The sequence below is a fragment of the Magallana gigas genome, chromosome 1 (assembly GCF_963853765.1).
Source record: "Magallana gigas chromosome 1, xbMagGiga1.1, whole genome shotgun sequence".
NCBI classification, from domain to species: Eukaryota; Metazoa; Mollusca; class Bivalvia; order Ostreida; family Ostreidae; genus Magallana; species Magallana gigas.
Window position 1 is genome coordinate 7,268,167 of NC_088853.1, and position 21,664 is coordinate 7,289,830.

Here is a 21,664-nt window from a genome sequence, read left to right on the forward strand (position 1 = left end):
TCATTGACTAGTAAGATATCTACGAGTAGTTCAGGGTCTCTTCTACAAAGGAGTCATGCGGAAAAAAAACTATATAGGATTAGGTATGAACATTATGAGAATAAACAAGCTCTCAATGCTGTCCAGTTTTAGTCTGCATTCAGCGTTCGTAACCTGTCCTGCATTTTTCCATTTGATTCTTCTTCGTACTGCAAATTTCCTTAAGTATGATAGAGAGTTACCTATCTTTTAAATACCAAAAAATTGCATAGCTCTTTCAGGGTCTTGCCGTTGAAACTCCTACCTTGATTACCGTGTAACAGATTAGGGATACAATACTTATGACGCCATTCATAGACAAAATGTTAAGTAACTGTTGAAACCTTTTTTTATTTTATGTATGAATAACCAGTGTTTCTTTCATTAATATGTCCGCAATAACTAAACAATTGAATGTCATCTGGGTTCTCTCAAACAGAACAAAACAATTCTCGCCAACATCTGTTCAGGTTTATTCGTTAATAAATTACCTAGTGTCAGATGATCTGCTGCTATTTTAGCGATTTCACTCACAGGTAACTTTAGGGCCTACATACTGGGTACCAATTACAACAAGATACATACCTTGAACTAATGATAATTATGTTATGTGTCCTAAATGTTCAAACTTCTTTAGGTGTTGTGTGCTCTCTATTTTGACTGTTTTCTACTCTCTTTAAGTTGCCATTAAGTTTGACCAAGCTGATTAGTTTCATGTGAAATAAATTATAGAGATGCAAACGGTTATTTTCAATTTAGTGGGACTGGGGGGTCCGATGGAAAATTGTTTCCTTGTTTGTTTTTTTTTTTTGTTTGTTTTTTTTTTGGGGGGGGGGGGGTTATTGTTTTTTTTTTTTTTTTTTTTTTTTGGTTTTTTTTTTGGGTTTTTTTGTGTGGGGGGATGCATTGAAAAGTTTCATGTTAATTTCATGAGAAAAAATAAAAGAACATTTTTAGGGGTGTTTTGTGTGGGAAGGGGCTGAGGTCAGGATGTTCGAGGGATAATTAAAATTTCATGGGAGGGTGGGATTGGTTATGGTTTCCAGGTGGTTTGAATTGTCAATACTAACCATAAAGAAGAAGGTGTCCTTAGCCAATTGTCCTTGTATACACATTCAGTCCCACTACTGAACACTGATTGCCGTTATTAACGCCGCTCCAACGAACACTGATAGCCGTTCCAAAATTATATTCCTATCATTTTTTGATAAGATAGGTCACCTTTTTTCTAAAGGTCTTTGAAGCACCGAGCACTTATTACTAATTTCTATTATAAACTAATCAGTTAAATATCTTTCTCTCTCTCTCTCTCTCTCTCTTTCTCTCCTCTCTCTCTCGTTCTCTCTCTCTCTCTCTTAGGGTTGTTAAAGGTCCATATATTGAAATATCATTATACAAGTACAAACATGTCGATAGTATAAGTTCACTGACTTATTAAATTCAATCTCAATCTCAAAATATTCATTTTCTCACTTTGGGTTTTAAAATAATTACATTATCTATGAATCAAAGACATGCATTATGAAAATCCATGACAGTTTTTCATCATAGGGTTTTGATTTATGTTACAGATGACTAAATAGGCCACACTAGGTGTGCACCACATGTGCTTATCATGCCACTGTTTGTTTTAAAATTGATAGCTAAAAAAACAAACACATTAGACATTTAAACATATTACCATTTAACTTGATTTGTTATTATGCTTTAGATGAATTGTTTATCTATATTGTTAAAAATGTAATTGGCGTGATTGCGCACGTGATAGTGAAGAATTGGTAAATACGTAGTACTGTGTATCTGTTTATTACCCGTTGATTGTATAAGGATATCAGTATATTAAATATTTTTTTCTTAAAAAAGTTAAGTACAGATTTTAATCCTTTTTAGTCCCCTACCGGTTTTTACCGGAGGGGACTATAGCTTTCCTCTGCGTCCGGCAGTCCGTCCGTCCGTCTGTCCGTCCGTCTGTTTGTCCCACTTCAGTTTTCCACACTTTTTTCCTTTATGCGTTTGAGAAATAATATGAAATTTGCTGAACAGCATCAAAATGTCAAACTACAGATCAAGTTTACACTTTTGTAGCGTCTGGTTGACATATTTTTGAGAAAAATTATTTTTTTATATTCCAATTTTTTAATGTTCGGGTTCGATATTCTGCATAATAGTGCATTGTTTTCACAATTTCTACAAACCTGTATGGGAAGTGTATTGCTTATGCAATACTCTCAGAATGCTTGTTTAATTTTTAAATCAATAGTCGCGTCTATTGTAAATCTGAGCTGGTTAAAAAAGCATACAGTCAGTTGATATAATATAATACGTACTCATACTTTACTGATGTGCATTTATTATTCCGTAAATATCCGATGATTTAAAAGCTTTTTTCTAAAAGGATCCTAAACAAAACGTACTATCTTGGCTATATTTCAGCAAAATGATTTTTTTTTGTCAAAGCAATTCGACTTTATCGATAGTGTTGCCCCGTTGCCATCAAATGCAAATTAACTCAGAAAGGTCATGTTTCAAAAACTGCTGTTTCAAATGCCTAAAATACCCTTAAAATTATACGGTTATTTAAGACCGAATTTTTTTAAAGTGTAAAGTTTGTTTGGTGCACTGTTTTTTAAACTCTGCGTGACACACTCATTAGTAAACTATAAGTAAGCTATAATTAGCTACCGCACAGACCGATTTTTTTTTAATCGGAAGAAAACGATCTTTAAAAAAATGGTACCAAGAAGAACGGATTCTTTAATCTGTTTATGTCTTTTATAAAAGAGATACTGACTCTTTATGGATCTTATTTCTATATCTACCGATGACAGGAATGATGTATAGAGACACTGTTTTCTCGAATATTTATAATAGAGGTGAAGCTATATTAAAGACATGGGACATAATAAGGCACCATTTTTATAAATAATCATCAGAAGGAGGATATAAACGGTTTTCATAAGGTATACATGTAACGCAAATAAAATCTAAGATCAGAAATTAATACCCTTTGAACACAATGCAACATTTAACAATTTTCTGAATAACGCGGATTTATATCGTCTTTGCACTTGAACACTATATTCAAAATGAGAAAGTAATCTTTTAAAACGAAACAAAGGTCAATGTACTGTCCGTTTGTTAAAATTCTCATTGAATATCAAAATGACAGGGCGGATCTATAAAGACACATTTTTCTTTAAATAGAGTTAATGCTCTTAAAGGGTAGGATGCGCCTATAAAGAATCATTTTTATGAATATTTTTACAACAGGAAGGATATGGATGGTTTTCATAAGGTATACATGTAGCGCAAATGAAATATAAAATCGGAATTTATTACCTTTTGAACACAATGCGGCTTTTACCCATTTTGTGAATATCGCAGATTTATATCGCATGTTCATTTAACAACACTGTTTAAAATTATAAAGTAATCTGTAAAAACTAAACAAATATCAATGCACCGTGTCAAATGAATATCAAAATAACAAGGCGGATCTATACAGACACCGTTTCTCTATTATTTTTTTAAGGTAGAGTTAATGATTTATAAAAGTGGGGTCGACCTAAGAAGAAAATTTCTATAAATATTTATAACAGGGAGGATCTTTAAGGATATATAAAACATAATAAAATACGTGCTGCAGTAATTTAATATGAAAGTGAAAATCTAGAAGCATGTGCATTAGATATTTCTTTAGTCAATTCATTTTATCGAAACTTTAGTCACCATCACTAATCTACCAAGTGAACATTTATTAAACATATCCTTATTCTTTTACCGGTGTTTTAGTTGAATTCAAACAAAGACATTCATTTTGTTTAAAGTTTGTATCGTTTGTCATCGTTGAAGTTTGGCAAAAAATTTCAAAAGTAGAAATTTAAAAAAAAATGTTTTTTTTTTGTTTTTTCTTAATTGCAAATTTACAGCTAATATCAAAATGTTAAGAAATCTTTACAAACGAGTTAAGTGAAATTAACAACCAAAAAAAACCCAACAAAAATATGTTGCTGTCTTGATTTTTCATCTTTAAATGTCATCTCTGGATAATGATGAGGGCCCATATGTTTATAAATGCATAGGAGTATGTATATACGAGGGTTGTTCGGAAAATATTGAGACATTTTCTCTTATTCTTTTAGTAAAAAAGATAAACCCTTGAAATTTCACCAAAACCTAAATCAGGATAGAGATTATCAATGTGAAAAGTTTCTTGTCCATGGCATGAATAAGAACATTCCTGGTAAGCTGACCAACGTGCCTTCGTCCAGTGACCCGGCGCAACCGCAAACTTTTTGCAACGTCTTTTTTACGCTTCTTATTGCTACTCTGTTTTAAACACCTTACAAACGAACGGAAATAAGAATTATTCTTTATTTTTCATCTATTCTTTTCATTTCAAGATGTTTTCATTTACATTCTCTTTCATTCATGTTATTTTTAGGGGATAAATCGAGTTATTTCACTAAAGTCTAATTACTGGGAATGTCTCCTTCTGTCATTTGTATATATATTTAAGAACTGTTGACAACAGTTAGTGTGTCAAAAGTACTTTATAATTAATCCCTTTGGCCTCATTCTAGTTAAGCAATCGGTGAAAAAATATGATGAACTGAAGCTTTATACCTTGTCTTGTCATTGTATAATTTTTTTAAGCAACTGATTGGCCTTAAAAGGCCTTCTTCTGAGATTTCCACTGGTTTGACAGTTTTCAATGCGCCGCCTTGACGTCAAAATTCAATGTAAAGTCGTTGTCAGATTTCTATTGTTTGGTAAATATATGTCTACCATATCCGTATTTCAACTCGAACATCAGTGAAACTTAATCAAAAGTTAGTCACAAAGAATAGCAAAATGAACATATTTAATTTGATTTCTTTTATCATTAACTGTAATTCTACAGACACTTAATCTCATGATTAAGTGTACTATAGTGTTCAGCAATTAATTAAGGTACGAGTTAATTTAACCAAGAACTTAGCACTTCTTTCTTAACAAAGAACGTGGAATCAAAGTTTCCGGAAAAATCATTTTAAAAGTCCAATATCTCTGTAATGCAACGTCCGAGTTTAAAACGGCTTTCAGTGTTAGATTCAGCTCAGTAAGCTCTACAAAACAGATATTCTTTTTTTGATTTGACCAAAAAATTCAATTTTTCGAAAAATTTGATTTACTTCCGGTCGAAACTGGAAGTGACAGATTTTCATTTCCAGCCTTATTACAGAGGTAAATCGAAAAAATCATAACCATTGAAAATTTCAAGCCTCTTTCTTAAAGCGTTTTTAGAAACACCGCGGACAAAATGACTTTTTTAAAATTTTATAAATGACGTAACATAAAATCGGAAGTGATGTTTTCAAAGAAACTTAAGGATCTTTGAGGCGTAATCGTTGCACATAATCTCTGAAAGTTTCATTTCAATCGGTCATAAACTTTATGAGTTATAAAGCCGAAAAGGAGTCAGAAATAAAAGATGTCACCTTTGACCTTCCAAACTGTGTGCTTGTTTCACCATCAAATGTCAGAAACTTACCAACCGAATGTACAGTTTATAATATTTCTGTGAATATTTCCTATGTAAAACTAGAGGTACTGTGAGCAAGCTCACAATTGATACCCCCGCTAAGAAAAATATCAAAACGAAAGTATTTTTGCTATTATAGAAAATATTGGATGAATCTATTTCACTGCCCATTTTCTATAAATAACAACCAATTTCTATGATCAGATCTAAAACCAAATTGCAATGGGTGTGGAAAACAGATTTGTCTATCTAATAAATCATTTTCAATATAAGACAGAATAACCTTCTCAAACAGTTTACTAAGTGTTGATGTTAGAGTTATACTTCTATAATTTAGGATTACTTTTATCTTTGTTTTTACCTTTGAAAACTGATATAACCTTTCCAACTTTAAACATTTCGGGAACATATGCATGTCTAAGTATCAAGTTTAACAAAAGGCATAATTCAGCAACAATTTTATCGCCACAAAAAATGATATGTTCGTTCGTGAGAAAATCTGGACCAGGTGCTTTTCCCTTGGACAATGATTTAATTTGATTTTGAATTTCCTCGCCTGATATTGAAATTTTTTAATCTAATGTGGAGTTGAGATCATTGTCGATGTCGTGCACAAGCTGGTCAATATGCTGTTTAAATAACTCAGTTATGATAAAAGATCTGATTTCTAGATGTCGTGTACCTTGTTCCTACTTTTTACATGATTTCTCAAAAGAACGTTTGTTCAGACATCAATGGAACAAGGATAAGAATTTCTTTCCTAAAATTCGCTTTGTAATTCTGCACTCTTATCTCTGCTGTCCCCTGTATTGATTATTTTTTCATATCGCCGGTTTAATAACACAGCAGGCCGTGTAGACAAATTTAATACTACGCGTCAGAGCAGTATTATTTCCAAAAATAGGCATTCAATGCTTACATTTTTTCTCTTAACTCTGCTTTTCTCTGTATCAGCCCATACATACAGTAAGCTTTGTCTGTGTTTCTGCAACCATTCATTTACTTGGTAAGATTCGTTCTCATCATTGACTAGTAAGATATCTACGAGTAATCCAGGTTCTCTTCTACAAAGGAGTAATGCGAAAAAAAAACTTTATAGGATTTAGGATGAACATTATGAGAATAAACAAGCTCTCCATGCTGTCCAGTTTTTGGTCTGCATTCAGAGTTCGCAACCTGTCCTGCATTGTTCCATTTAATTCTTCTTCGTACTGCAAATTTCCTTAAGTATGATAGAGAGTTACCTATCTTTAAAATACCAAAAAATTGCATAGCTCTTTCAGGGTCTTGCCGTTGAAACTCCTACCTTGATTACAGTGTAACAGATTAGGGATACATGTACAATACTTATGACGCCATTCATAGACAAAATGCTAAGTAACTGTTGAAACCTTTTTTTATTTTATGGATGAATAACCGGTGTTTCTTTCATTTATATGTCCGCAATAACTAAACAATTGAATGTCATCTGGGTTCTCTCAAACAGAACAAAACAATTCTCGCCAACATCTGTTCAGGTTTATTCGTTAATAAATTACCTAGTGTCAGATGATCTGCTGCTATTTTAGCGATTTTACTCACATGTAACTTTAGGGCCTACATACTGGGTACCAATTACAACAATATACATACCTTGAACTAATAATAATTATTATAAATCATTTGATGAGTTTTACCTTAAGGGGCACATGATCTGTAATCCTTTTTAGGTAACCTTTAAATTAATGGTTATGTGTCCTAAATGTTCAAACTTCTTTAGATGTTGTGTGCTCTCTATTTTGACTGTTTTCTACTCTCTTTAAGTTGCCATTAAGCTAAGTTTGACCAAGCTGATTAGTTTCATGTGAAATAAATTATATAGATGCAAACGGGTAATTTCAATTTAGTGGGACTGGGGGGTCCGGTGGAAAATTGTTTCTTTGTTTTTTTTTTTGTTTTTTTTTTTTTTGGTTTTTTTTTGTTTTTGTTTTTTTTTTTTTTTTTTTTTTTTTTGGGGGGGGGGGGGGTGGGTGGGTTTTTTATTGTTTTTTTATTGTTATGTTTTTGTTTTTTTGTTTTTTTTTTGTTTTTTTGTGGGGGGGGGGATGCATTGAAAAGTTTCATGTTAATTTCATGAGAAAAAATAAAAGAACATTTTTAGGGGTGTTTTGTGTTGGAGGGGGCTGAGGGTCGGGATGTTCGAGGGATAATTAAAATTTCATGGGAGAGTGGGATGGGTTATGGTTTCCAGGTAGTTTGAATTGTCAATACTAACCATAAAGAAGAAGGTGTCTTAAGCCAATTGTCCTTGTATACACATTCAGTTCCTCTACTGAACACTGATTGCCGTTATTAACGCCGCTCCAACGAACACTGATAGCCGTTCCAAATTTTCATTCCTATCATTTTTTGATAAAATAGGTCACCTTTTTTCTAAAGGTCTTTGAAGCAGCGAGCACTTATTACTAATTTCTATTATAAACTAATCAGTTAAATATGTATTTGTTCTAAACTGAATGTGTATACAAGGACAATTGGCTAAAGACACCTTCTTCTTTATGGTTAGTATTGACAATTCAAACCACCTGGAAACCATAACCCATCCCACCCTCCCATGAAATTTTAATTATACCTCGAACATCCCGACCCTCAGCTCCCTCCCACACAAAACACCCCTAAAGATGTTCTTTTATTTTTTCTCATGAAATTAACATGAAACTTTTCAATGCATCCCCCCCTCCCCCCACAAAAAAACAAAAAAAAAAACAGTGAAAAAAAAACAAACAAAAAAACAAAAAAAAAACCCCAAAAATCAAAAAACAAAAACAAAACAAAACAAAACAAAACAAAAAAAACCAAACAAACAAGGAAACAATTTTCCATCGGACCCCCCCCCCCCCCCAGTCCCACAAATTGGGTATAGATGGTTAGTGTTGACAACTCAAACCACCTGGAAACCATAACCCATCCCACCTTCCCATGAACATTAAATATCCCTCAAACAACCCGACACCTCAACCCCCTCCCACACAAAGACAATAAAAAAAACCATAAAAGAAACAATTTTCCATCGGACCGCCCAGTCCCACTAAATTGAAAATACCCGTTTGCATCTATATAATTTATTTCACATGAAACTAATCAGCTTGGTCAAACTTAACTTAATGGCAACTTAAAGAGAGTAGAAAACAGTCAAAATAGAGAGCACACAACATCTAAAGAGGTTTGAACATTTAGGACACATAACCATTAGTTTAAAGGTTACCTAAAAAAGATTAAAGATCATGTGCCCCTTAAGGTAAAACTAATCAAATGATTTGTAATAATTATTATTAGTTCAAGGTATGTATCTTGTTGAAACTGCTACGCAGTATGTAGGCTCATATAGCTACATGTGAGTAAGATCGCTAAAATAGCAGCAGATCATTTGACACTAGGTAATTTATTAACGATAAAACCTTAATAGATTTTGGCGAGATTTGTGTTCTGTTTGAGAGAACTCAGATGACATTCAAATGTTTAGTTATTACGGACATATTGATTAAAGAAACACTGGTTATTCATACATAAAATAAAAAAGGTTTTAACAGTTACTTAACATTTGGTCTATGAATGGGGTCATAAGTATGGTATTCCTAAACGGTTACACGGTGATCAAGGAAGGAATTTCAAAGGAAAGGACGGGGGGGGGGGGGGGGATTTTCGTGGATGGCTCAAATTTTACAGGTACGCGAGGACGTAATTTAGTGTATTCTCATATATTCTCAAAAGGATATATAACGTTATTACCCTAATTCATCAATTTGTGGAAGATATTATTTCGTGGGTGAGAGATACCCATGAATTCTACAAAAATTGAGCCACCACGAAATCCAATGATTCCACAGTAAAGAAGTTATCTTAGAGAAAAGTTGACGTGTCTTGTTGGCTGATTCGGTTTAAAAAAAATTAATACAATTCCTAACATGAATTATGAGTAAATACTGTTTATAACAATAATAATAATAACAATGCTTGCTACCTTTTGAAAATTTAGCTCGCCATTAAACATCTATTTTTTTAAAGATAATTGAAACGATTACACAAACTGTGTGCGACAAATAGTTTTCCTAAAACATTTTCTTCCTTTCTTTTTCAAAACACGTTTTATATACAGGCTTTAAATCACAACACGTTTTTATAACAAAAGCAGAATTGAAAGTTTAGTCAGTATAATTGTTTGACACCATATTACATATATTTTCAACCCGCAGCAACAACAGAAGACCTACTCGTAACTCTGCCACGAGCCTTAATCTAGTTTGTTAGTATCATTTTAAATCTCACTGAATTGAAGGTATTTATTCCTTTTATACCTTATACCTTATATAAATTTCCTTGGAAAACAATGAATCTTAATACATGACATTGAATTTATCGATTATTTTTAAGTACTACGTTTTGTCAGCGATGATGATTTGTGCTTAGTCCAAGCAGTCTTTTATTTTTCTGTTTGCCAGAGGAAATGCATAGGCGAGTTGTTTATTTTTTTTATTCATTTATATTTATTTGTTTTTTTTGGTGGTTTTAGACGGAACTACTCTGAATAATTGCGCGTATGCAAAATTACATTTTAAACGATATTAAATGAGACTTTTAACATACGTATAGTGCATATTCTTTGTTTGGTCAGTTAATAAATTGCTATAGACCAACAATTTTTTTTCTGTTTTTCTTTTTTCTTTATAATTAACTAAATTTTTAACAATATTCCCATATAATGATTTTGATATGTCCTTAGGGTCAAAGGCCAGAGATCACAATTTAGATTTTATTAGCTAGGAAGCTTACATATTGATTGATTATCGCATATTATAGCATTGAAGATCTCGAGAAGATGCAAAAAAATTTTCAAAGTATATATATACTCCTATGCATTTATAAACATATGGGCCCTCATCATTATCCAGAGATGACATTTAAAGAAAAATCAAGACAGCAACATATTTTTGTTTGTTTTTTGTTTGTTGTTAATTTCACTTAACTTGTTTTTAAAGATTTCTTCTCATTTTGATATTAGCTGTAAATTTGCAATTAAAAAACAACATTTTTTAAAATTTCTACTTTTGAAATTTTTTGCCAAACTTCAACGATGACAAACGATACAAAATTTAAACAAAATGAATGTCTTTGTTTGAATTCAACTAAAACACCGGTAAATGAATAAGTATATGTTTAATAAATGTTCACTTGGTAGAATAGTGATGGTGACAAAAGTTTCTATAAAATGAATTGACTAAAGAAATATCTAATGCACATGCTTCTAGATTTTCACTTTCATATTAAATAACTGCAGCAAGTATTTAATTATGTTTAATATATCCTTAAAGATCCTCCCTGTTATAAATATTTATAGAAATGTTTCTTCTTAGGTCGACTCTACTTTTATAAAACATTAACTCTACCTTAAAAAAATAATAGAGAAACGGTGTCTGTATAGATCCGCCTTGTTATTGTGTTATTCATTTGACACGGTGCATTGATATTTGTTTCGATTTTACAGATTACTTTAAAATTTTAAACAGTGTTGTCAAATGCACATGCGATATAAATCTGCGATATTCACAAAATGGCTAAAAGCCGCATTGTGTTCAAAAGGTAATAAATTCCGATTTTATATTTCATTTGCGCTACATGTATACCTTATGAAAACCATCCATATCCTTCCTGTTTCAGAAATATTCATAGAAATGATTCTTTATAGGCTCATCCAACCTTTAAGAGCATTAACTCTATTTAAAGAAAGGTGTCTCTTTATAGATCCGCCCTGTCATTTTGATATTCAATGAGAATTTTAACAAACGGACAGTACATTGACCTTTGTTTCGTTTTAAAAGATTACTTTCTCATTTTGAATATAGTGTTCAAGTGCAAAGACGATATAAATCCGCGTTATTCAGAAAATTGTTAAATGTTGCATTGTGTTCAAAGGGTATTAATTTCTGATCTTAGATTTTATTTGCGTTACATGTATACCTTATGAAAACCGTTTATATCCTCCTTCTGATGATTATTTATAAAAATGGTGCCTTATTATGTCCCATGTCTTTAATATAGCTTCACCTCTATTATAAATATTCGTGAAAACAGTTTCTCTATACATCATTCCTGTCATCGGTAGATATAGAAATAAGATCCATAAAGAGTCAGTATCTCTTTTATAAAAGATATAAACAGATTAAAGAATCCGTTCTTCTTGGTACCATTTTTTTATATATCGTTTTCTTCCGATTCAAAAGAAATCGGTCCGTGCTGTAGCTAATTATAGCTTACTTATAGTTTACTAATTAGTGTGTCACGCAGAGTTTAAAAAACAGTGCACCGAACAAACTTTATGCTTTAAAAAAATATTCGGTCTTAAATAACCGTATAATTTTAAGGGTATTTTAGGCATTTGAAACAGGGAGTTTTTGAAACATGACCTTTCTGAGTTAATTTGCATTTGATGGCAACGGGGCAACACAATCGATAAAGTCGGATTGCTTTGACAAAAAAAAATCATTTTGCTGAAATATAGCCAAGATAGTACGTTTTGTTTAGGATCCTTTTAGAAAAAAGCTTTTAAATCATCGGATATTTACGAAATAATAAATGCACATCAGTAAAGTATGAGTACGTATCATATTATATCAATTGACTGTATGCTTTTTTAACCAGCTCAGATTTACAATAGACGCGACTATTGATTTAAAAATTAAACAAGCATTCTGAGAGTATTGCATAAGCAATACACTTCCCATACAGTTTTGTGGAAATTGTGAAACAATGCACTATTATGCAAAATATCGAACCCGAACATTAAAAAATTGGAATATAAAAAAATAATTTTTCTTAAAAACCAGACGCTACAAAAGTGTAAACTTGATCTGTAGTTTGACATTTTGAAGCTGTTCAGCAAATTTCATATTATTTCTCAAACGCATAAAGAAAAAAAGTGTGGAAAACTGAAGTGGGACAAACAGACGGACGGACGGACTGCCGGACGCAGAGGAAAGCTATAGTCCCCTCCGGTAAAAACCGGTAGGGGACTAAAAAGGATTAAAATCTGTACTTAACTTTTTTAAGAAAAAAATATACATAATAGTACAAGTACAAACATGTCGATAGTATAAGTTCACTGACTTATTAAATTCAATCTCAATCTCAAAATATTCATTTTCTCACTCTGGGTTTTAAAATAATTACATTATCTATGAATCAAAAACATGCATTATGAAAATATATGACAGTTTTTCATCATAGGGTTTTGATTTATGTTACAGATGACTAAATAGGCCACACTTGGTGTGCACCACATGTGCTAATCATGCCACTGTTTGTTTTAAAATTGATAGCTAAAAAACCAAACTCATTTGACATTAAAACATATTACCATTTAACTTGATTTGTTATTATGCTTTAGATGAATTGTTTATCTATATTATTAAAAATGTAATTGGCGGGATTGAGCACGTGATAGTGAAGCTGTTTATTACCCGTTCATTGTATAAGGATATCAATGTAAATTAAATATTTTTTCTTAAAAAAGTTAAGTACAGATTTTAATCCTTTTTGGTCCCCTACCGGTATTTACCGGAGGGGACTATAGCTTTCCTCTGCGTCCGGCAGTCCGTCCGTCCGTCTGTCCGTCCGTCTGTTTGTCCCACTTCAGTTTTCCACACTTTTTTTCTTTAAGCGTTTGAGAAATAATATGAAATTTGCTGAACAGCTTCAAAATGTCAAACTACAGATCAAGTTTACACTTTTGTAGCGTCTGGTTGACATATTTTTGAGAAAAAGTATTTTTTATATTCCAAGTTTTTAATGTTCGGGTTCGATATTCTGCATAATAGTGCATTGTTTTCACAATTTCCACAAACCAGTATTGGACGTGTATTGCTTATGCAATACTCTCAGAATGCTTGTTTAATTTTTAAATCAATAGTCGCGTCTATTGTAAATCTGAGCTGGTAAAAAAAAGCATACAGTCAATTGATATAATATGATACGTACTCATACTATACTGATGTGCATTTATTATTTCGTAAATATCCGATGATTTAAAAGCTTTTTTTCTAAAAGGAACCTAAACAAAACGTACTATCTTGGCTATATTTCAGCAAAATGATTTTTTTTTGGCAAAGCAATCCGACTTTATCGATAGTGTTGCCCCGTTGCCATCAAATACACATTAACTCAGAAAGGTCATGTTTCAAAAACTGCCTGTTTAAAATGCCTAAAATACCCTTAAAATTATACGGTTATTTAAGACCGATGGAAAATTGTTTCTTTTATTATTTTTTTTTTATTGTCTTTGTGTGGGAGGGGGTTGAGGTGTCGGGTTGTTTGAGGGATATTTAATGTTCATGGGAAGGTGGGATGGGTTATGGTTTCCAGGTGGTTTGAATTGTCAACACTAACCATCTATACCCAATTTGCCTTGTGTACACATTCAGTCGCATTACTGAACACCGATTACCGTTATTAACGTCGCTCCAACGATCGCTGATTGCCGTTCAAAAACTACATTTCTGTCATTTTTTGATAAAATTTATGGTCTTTATTTTGTTAAATGTTTTTGAAGCGACGAACACTTATTAATAATTTCCTTTATAAACAAGTCAGTTAAATCTCAATCTCTCTCTCTCTCTCTCTTTCTCTCTCTCTTTTTTCAGGGTTGTTAAAGGTTCATATATTGAAATATCATTATACATGTACGTACATGTGCGATAGTATAAGTTAAATGACTTATTCAATTCAATCTCAGTCTCAAAATATTCATTTTCTCACTCTGGGTTTTAAAATAATTACATAATCTATAAATCAAAGACATGCATAATGAAAATGCAGAGACTAATTTATGACAGTTTATCATTAGGGGGGTTTGATTAATGTTACGGATGACTAAATAGGCCACACTAGGTGTGAACCACATGTGCTAATCATGTACACATGCCACTGTTTGTTTTAAAATTGATAGCTTAAAAAAACATACACATTAGACATTTAAACATATTACTAATTAACTTGATTGTTTAATATGCTTTACATAAATTTTTTAACAATATTATTAAAAATATAATTGGCCGTGATAGTGAAGTATCGGTAAATACGTCGTACTGTGTACTTGTTTATTACCCGCTCATTATGTGATGATATCAATGTATCCTAAATATTTTTTTCTTAAAACTTGACTCTTATTTTTTACTAGCTATAAATTGTTATAGGTCATTGTTATAAATATATATATATATATATATATATATATTTATATATATATATATATATATATATATATATATATATATATATATATATATATATATATATATATATATATATATATATATATATATATATATATATATATATATATATCCTAGAAAATTAAGTACATATTTTAATACTAATTTAATTTTTAAATCAATAGTCGGGTCTCTTGTAAATCTTAGCTGGTTAAAAAAGCATAGTCAATTAATATAATATGATACATACTCGTACTAAATTGATGTGAATTTACTATTTTGTAAATATCCAATGATTTAAAAGTTATTTCTTTTCTAAAATGCACTAAAACAAAACTTATTATCTCGGCTATATTTCAGCAAAATGATTTTTTTTATCAAAGCAATCCGACTTTATCGATAGTGTTGCCGCTTTGCCATCAAATGCATTTTAACTCAGAACAGGTCATGTTTCAAAAACTGTCTGTTTCAAATGCCTAAAATACCTTTAAAATCACATGCTTTTTCAAGAGCAAGATGTCTTTTAAAGCGTAAAGTTTGTTCATTGCACTGTTTTTTAAACTCACTGTGTGACACACTCATTAGTAAACTATAATGAGCTACCGCACGGACCGATTTCTTTTGAATCGGAAGAAAAAGATCTTTAAACAAATGGGAGCAACAGGAACGGATTCTTTAATCTGGTTCATACATTTTATAAAAGAGATAGTGTCTCTTTATGTATCCCATTTCTATATATACCGATGACTGAATTTATCTTTAGAGATATAGATATTTTAACGTATATTTATGATAGAGGTCAGGCTATTTCAAAGGAATGGGAAATAATAAGGCATCATTTTTATACATGGTCAGCTCTTAAAGGGTAGGATGCGCCTATAAGGAATCATTTTTATGAATATTTTTACAACAGGAAGGATATGGATGGTTTTCATAAGGTATACATGTAGCGCAAATGAAATAATATCTGAAATTATTACCGTTTGAACACAATGCAACATTTTACCATTTTGTGAATATCGCGGATTTATATCGCCTCTGCACTTGAACACTGTGTTCAAAATTATATAGTTGTCTTTTAAACCGAAACAAATGTCAATGCACTGTCCGTTTGTTAAAACTTTCATTGAATATCAAAATGACAGGGCGGATCTATAAAGACACTTTTTTCTTTAAATAGAGTTAATGCTCTTAAAGGGTAGGATGCGCCTATAAAGAATCATTTTTATGAATATTTCTAAAACAGGAAGGATATGGATGGTTATCATAAGGTATACATGTAGCGCAAATGAAATTTGAAATCGAAATTTATTAGCTTTCTAACACAATGCAGCTTTTAACCATTTTGTGAATACCGCGGATTTATATCGCCTGTACACTTGACAACTATGTTTGAAATTATAAAGTAATTTTTATAAAACAAAGCAAATATCAATGCACCGTGTCAAATGAATATGTAAGTAAGAAAGTAATGTATTTATTTATAGTGACATGTGTATATATTTCCAAGTTTAATATTAACAACAGTCAGCATAGATTAAACACCCGGCCCGTCGGGCTTATATGCCACTTTGAACACATAATACATGAAAAAAAGGATATAACACAGCATCAAGCGGTAAACAAAGATATGATTGAAAATCCTATAGAACCTTGGGTTTGCATAGTTTATATAATACAGTGTATGTTTATTTTATCAACAAATAAGATTGTCTACGTGTAAAAGAATGATATAAGTATTTGGCAACCTACCAAGGATAATTTGAAATAAGAACAATTATTACATCTGTATTTGACAAATCTAGTAATTGATTAAACACAGTTTTTTTCGAAAAGGATTCTTCTATAGTCGTTATACAAAGGACAATGTAATAAAAAGTGAATTTCGTTTTCAATACTATTTTTACAACAAAAAATACAAATTCCCTCTTCAACGGGTTCACCGTGGTATCTACCCGTCTCAATTCTCAATGGTAAAATCCCACATCTAAAATGAGCCAAAATTGATCGCAGATGTTTAGGCATATCTAAGACTACATAATTTTCTCTACCGAAAACTTTTTTTTAAAGTGCCTAAGTACGTAGTTTTGGAATATTGCTAATCTCACTGTTCCAGAAATTTGAATTGAAGAAGTGTGTTTTTGATGAACTATATTTGTGTCTACGATCATTTTAGGGTCAAAGTAGTAATCTAAATCTAAACAGTGAAATTTATTTTTAAATCACTACACCAATTATTCCTGCATCTGTTGTAATCAATTTCAAATACATTTCTTGTGATCCGTTCATTGTCAAAGGACAAAACTCTATTCCAATATCTAATTACATTAATCCAATTAATATATAAGAATGAATATCAAAGTAACAAGGCGGAACTGTAAAGACACCGTTTTTTCTTTTTTTTAAAATGAGTTAATGCTTTATAAAGGTAGGGTCGACCTAAGAAGAAACATTTCTATAAATATTTATAACAGAGAGAATCTTGGAGGATATATAAAACAGAATTAAATACGTGCTGCACTTATTTAACACGGAAGTGAAAATCTAGAGGTATGAACATTAAATATTTCTTTAGTCAATTAATTATAACAAATAATAATAAAAAAACTACATGGTTACCAACAATTGGACTTGGTAGTTCCTAAGTTTGAGTTCAGTACCAAGTAGATCAAGACGACGAAAGGCTTAGCCTGTCCGAGAAATAATAAGTTTTCGTGCGAGAATGGGGGGAGGGGGGGGGGGGGGTAGGGATTCCAAGCGGTTTTATTTTTCAACACAAGTCATACAGAAACGGGTATCTATACCTAATTCTCCTTGTGTAAACTCTTAGTCGCTTTAATGAACACCAATCGATGCTATTAACGCCGCTCCAATAAACACAATTCACCGTTAAAAGTTTTATTCCGGTTATTTTTTCTTTTTATTATTATTGTTTTTTAAGTTTTAAAGTTGCAAGCACCTACTCCTATTTTATATGATAAACTCATGAGTTAAATGTGTGTGTGTCTCTCTCTCCCTCTCATTCTTTCGATGTGTAAAATTTGTAAAAATAAAGAAATTGCACTCTGTACTTGAAAAGTTATACTAAGTCGATAAGATTAAGATCTTATTCCTGATCTGCTAAACACATGTAGAAGACGAATGTGTTGCGATACTCTATTGCCTTTCTAAAAGCGCGTGGAATATTTGTGACCGCACAAATTTGTACAGTATTGATGAATTCATATGGAACTGCATTCTTCGTGTGCAGTACGAACGGGATGAGGGAATATTGGCGTAGAGGGTACACTGTATAACGCTGAGGCGTGCTGAGCGGCCGTAGGTTAAAAACGAAGAATAGGTTTGCTGTATTCGCAAAGGTACACCAAAATTCGATTCCAGAAAACAAATTGCAATTGATGCATAATGCAGGATTCCGAGTTTTATTGGATGAGACTAAACAATGGCAAAATTACAACAATTAAACAGACAGACAGGATACAAACAAGTCGGATATGGCAAGTAGTGGCCTCCGGATTAAAATATCTGGGTAAGTCGGACGTGGCCGAAGCTGGCCGCCGTACTCCGGACTGCCAATTGTACATAACAAGATATAGAACTCCAAACGATGAGTAAAAATTTACGGTTGATGACATAAGGAGGCTGAGAGAAAGCTTGACACATATAAAATAATTAAATAAACCCAACGAGTCTTTGATGTCATAGACACACAAGAAAAAAAAATTGCACAACAAAACGTGAGAAAATATTACAAAACAGATGTTTTATTTTAAAAGTAAAGACCAAAATAAAGTTATAATTAGACATTAACAAATTGCTTGTATCATTTTTTTTTATCACGGTGAAATTTGCACGGTGATATATTGGTGCTTTGTTTACATTTAGTTATATATATTTACAAGAGGCCAATTGGCCTTAACTCTCACCTGAGTTGCATATAACCCATACACAAACTCGTCGAGGAGTCTCATATATATGCATTTTTTTAAAAAATATTTATTATTTAGTTTTTATACAGATAGCAATAAGTCATTAACAATTCAGGAATAAGTTAGGAAAACATAAATCTAGATTTGACGATCAATACACAGATATCGTATATTAATTTGAACATATTTTGTTTTCAAACAATGAATATACATATATTGGATAAATTGTATTTGCAATTGCATCGTATAAGCATAGGTAAAATATAGAAGTACTCTGATACTATTTGAAAATTATGGTCCACCAGGGTCCTTACAGCACAAAAAGTCCAAACACTCCCCAGTGAACGATGCTACATGACACTGTTCTCTCAAATTAGCTAAATACTTTATAGAATTACAAATTAAAACATGTAAGTACATGTATATATCACAATGAATCAGCAAATTTTGAGAAAAGACGTTGTTGTCACATTTCATAAGACGTCACATAGAAGAATATTGAATAAGAGCATTTTTGACACTTTTACACACATTTATTTCAGTTTCTTGCAGAGATTCAATTCTTCAGTACCTTTTGTATTTCTATATTTTATAAGCAATGAAAGAAATTAATAAATTTTAAGACTCAATCTTGTCCTTTTGTTCTAAATAAAAGCCTAGAAAAATATGTTTCTACCCATTATTATAAAAAACGTCAGTTAGCATGCGACCCAGTGGAAGATTTTATTTGCTGACAAGGTCGCTGTATCAACCATAGAACTTACGAAAAGATAACCTCAAACGAGACTGTTGATGGTCCTGTTTTATCAACCTGTTTGTCAGTAGCTTGCCTCGCCTTTAAAACTGTTCATACGAAGAGCATACCCTTTTGTATCGAATTAACTGAGCGACAAAAACACCATATGCAGGTGATAAGGTATATTGCTCTTTTATTTCAAGTTCACCAGGATATATCGAGTCGACGTATGTATGGAAATAACAATTGTGAAATGATAAAACGTCGATATACCTAAATATTGAGTTGAAGGCCAAAACGAGTGATTTTTATTTCACGTACAAGTTTTAAAATAAATTCTGCTTCATAAGAATTCAAAAATAGGTCTGCTAAAATAGGGCACAATTGGTACCCATTGGAGGACTTAATTTCCCAAAACTAAATAGATGTTGTCTATCAGAAACTCAAGCATTCAAGTACATAATTTGTGTTCAACTTGCGAAATACCATGTAACTAACACAGACTATACAAGATCCGACAAATGGCGTGAAGGTTTCTAAAAGTACGATATTTCATTTAGTCTTAAAATATTCATTTTCTCACCCTTTGTTTTAAAAAATGACAAATAAAACACGCATCATTAAATGAAGAGACTGATTTATAATAAAAAATGGGCATAATTAACACATTAAACATTTAAACATAAGTTAGTTTAATTTCATTTCTTAATGTGTTGTAAAATAATTTCATTCAATAGCATTAACAATATTACGGCCTGGACGCATTCAGCAAAATGTTCTAACAGAAGCAAAAGGGCTTTACCCTATTTTAGAACAGTCAGAAAATATGAAGAAATTATCACAATCTGAGGATATTATCAGTGGTCGGCGACAAGCACCAAATCTTAAACATATATTGAACAAGGCCCGATTTCAAATGCGGGAGGAAGTTCCATCCGTGAAAAAATGCGGCGACCCGAATTGTGGTACATGTGCCTACATAGAAGAAGATAATACAATTCTACTAGAATCCGGGATGAGAATTCACACCAATTCGTCGATGAACTGTGAATTGGAAAATGTTATTTATTGTGCTATTTGCCCAACATGCAAAGAATTTTATATTGGACAGACGGGGAAACTAAACACGCGTGTTCGTGTCCACATGCAACATATTAAAGACCCGAGTCTTTAATAAGAGTTTTTTATGTTGTGAACATTTTTCCAGAATGCAGACAGGTAAAATTTAAATTATTCCAAATAAAAATGAAATACTGGGTTTAGCCAAGGAAGATCTGTTCATTAAATTATTTGAACATAAACTAAATTGCATTCAATAAAAGATTTATTATATGCATGTGATAAAATTGAATCATTTGTACTATTTGCTATTATCATTATTATTATTTTGGCGCCTTTTTGCTCTGTGACTTTAACTTTCCGCTACTTTACGTCAAAATGAACTTTTGTTTATTGACGTTACTACGTTAAATAGTCATTCGTACATAACTGCCTGAAGAGCCAGGAATGACGAAAACGTTTGCAGAAAATAGGAAAAATTTGTGATTTTATCTGTGTATTTTTTATTTTTAAATTATTTAAAATTGTGGCGATATATTTTTGTTGTATTGGGAAATTATAGATGGATATATATATAGAAAATAACACTAATTGCAAAACATAAGCGCTTTCATTTCTTCTTTAAATGTATTGTGAAACTTCTGAGGAAGAAATGAAAGCGCTTACGTTTTGAGATTAGTGTTTTAATTATTTTTTTTAATATATATTACCGGAGACTGTGACTTTTTATTTTATTTCGAGCGATATAGATAGATAGATAGATAGATAGATAGATAGATAGATAGATAGATAGATAGATAGATAGATAGATAGATAGATAATGTGTGTGTATGTGTGTGTGTGTGTGTAAGTTAGTACAGTTTTCAATCCTAATTGTATTTTATTTTAAATGCATGCATGCTTGTAATCAGGTATTATTTGTTACGTAAATTATGTAAAACAGGTCATAATGCATTGATAAATAAAGTTAATTGAACCCTGATAGTCTTATTTGATTTCCCTATACTTTATCGATAGTGTTGCCCATTTTCCATAAAATGCATATTAACACAGAGCAAGTCAGGTTTAAAAAACTGACGCTTAGAATGCCTAAAATATCCTAAAAATCAGTATGTTTATTCAGGAGCGAGGTCAGACTTTGAAAAGAAAAGCGTAG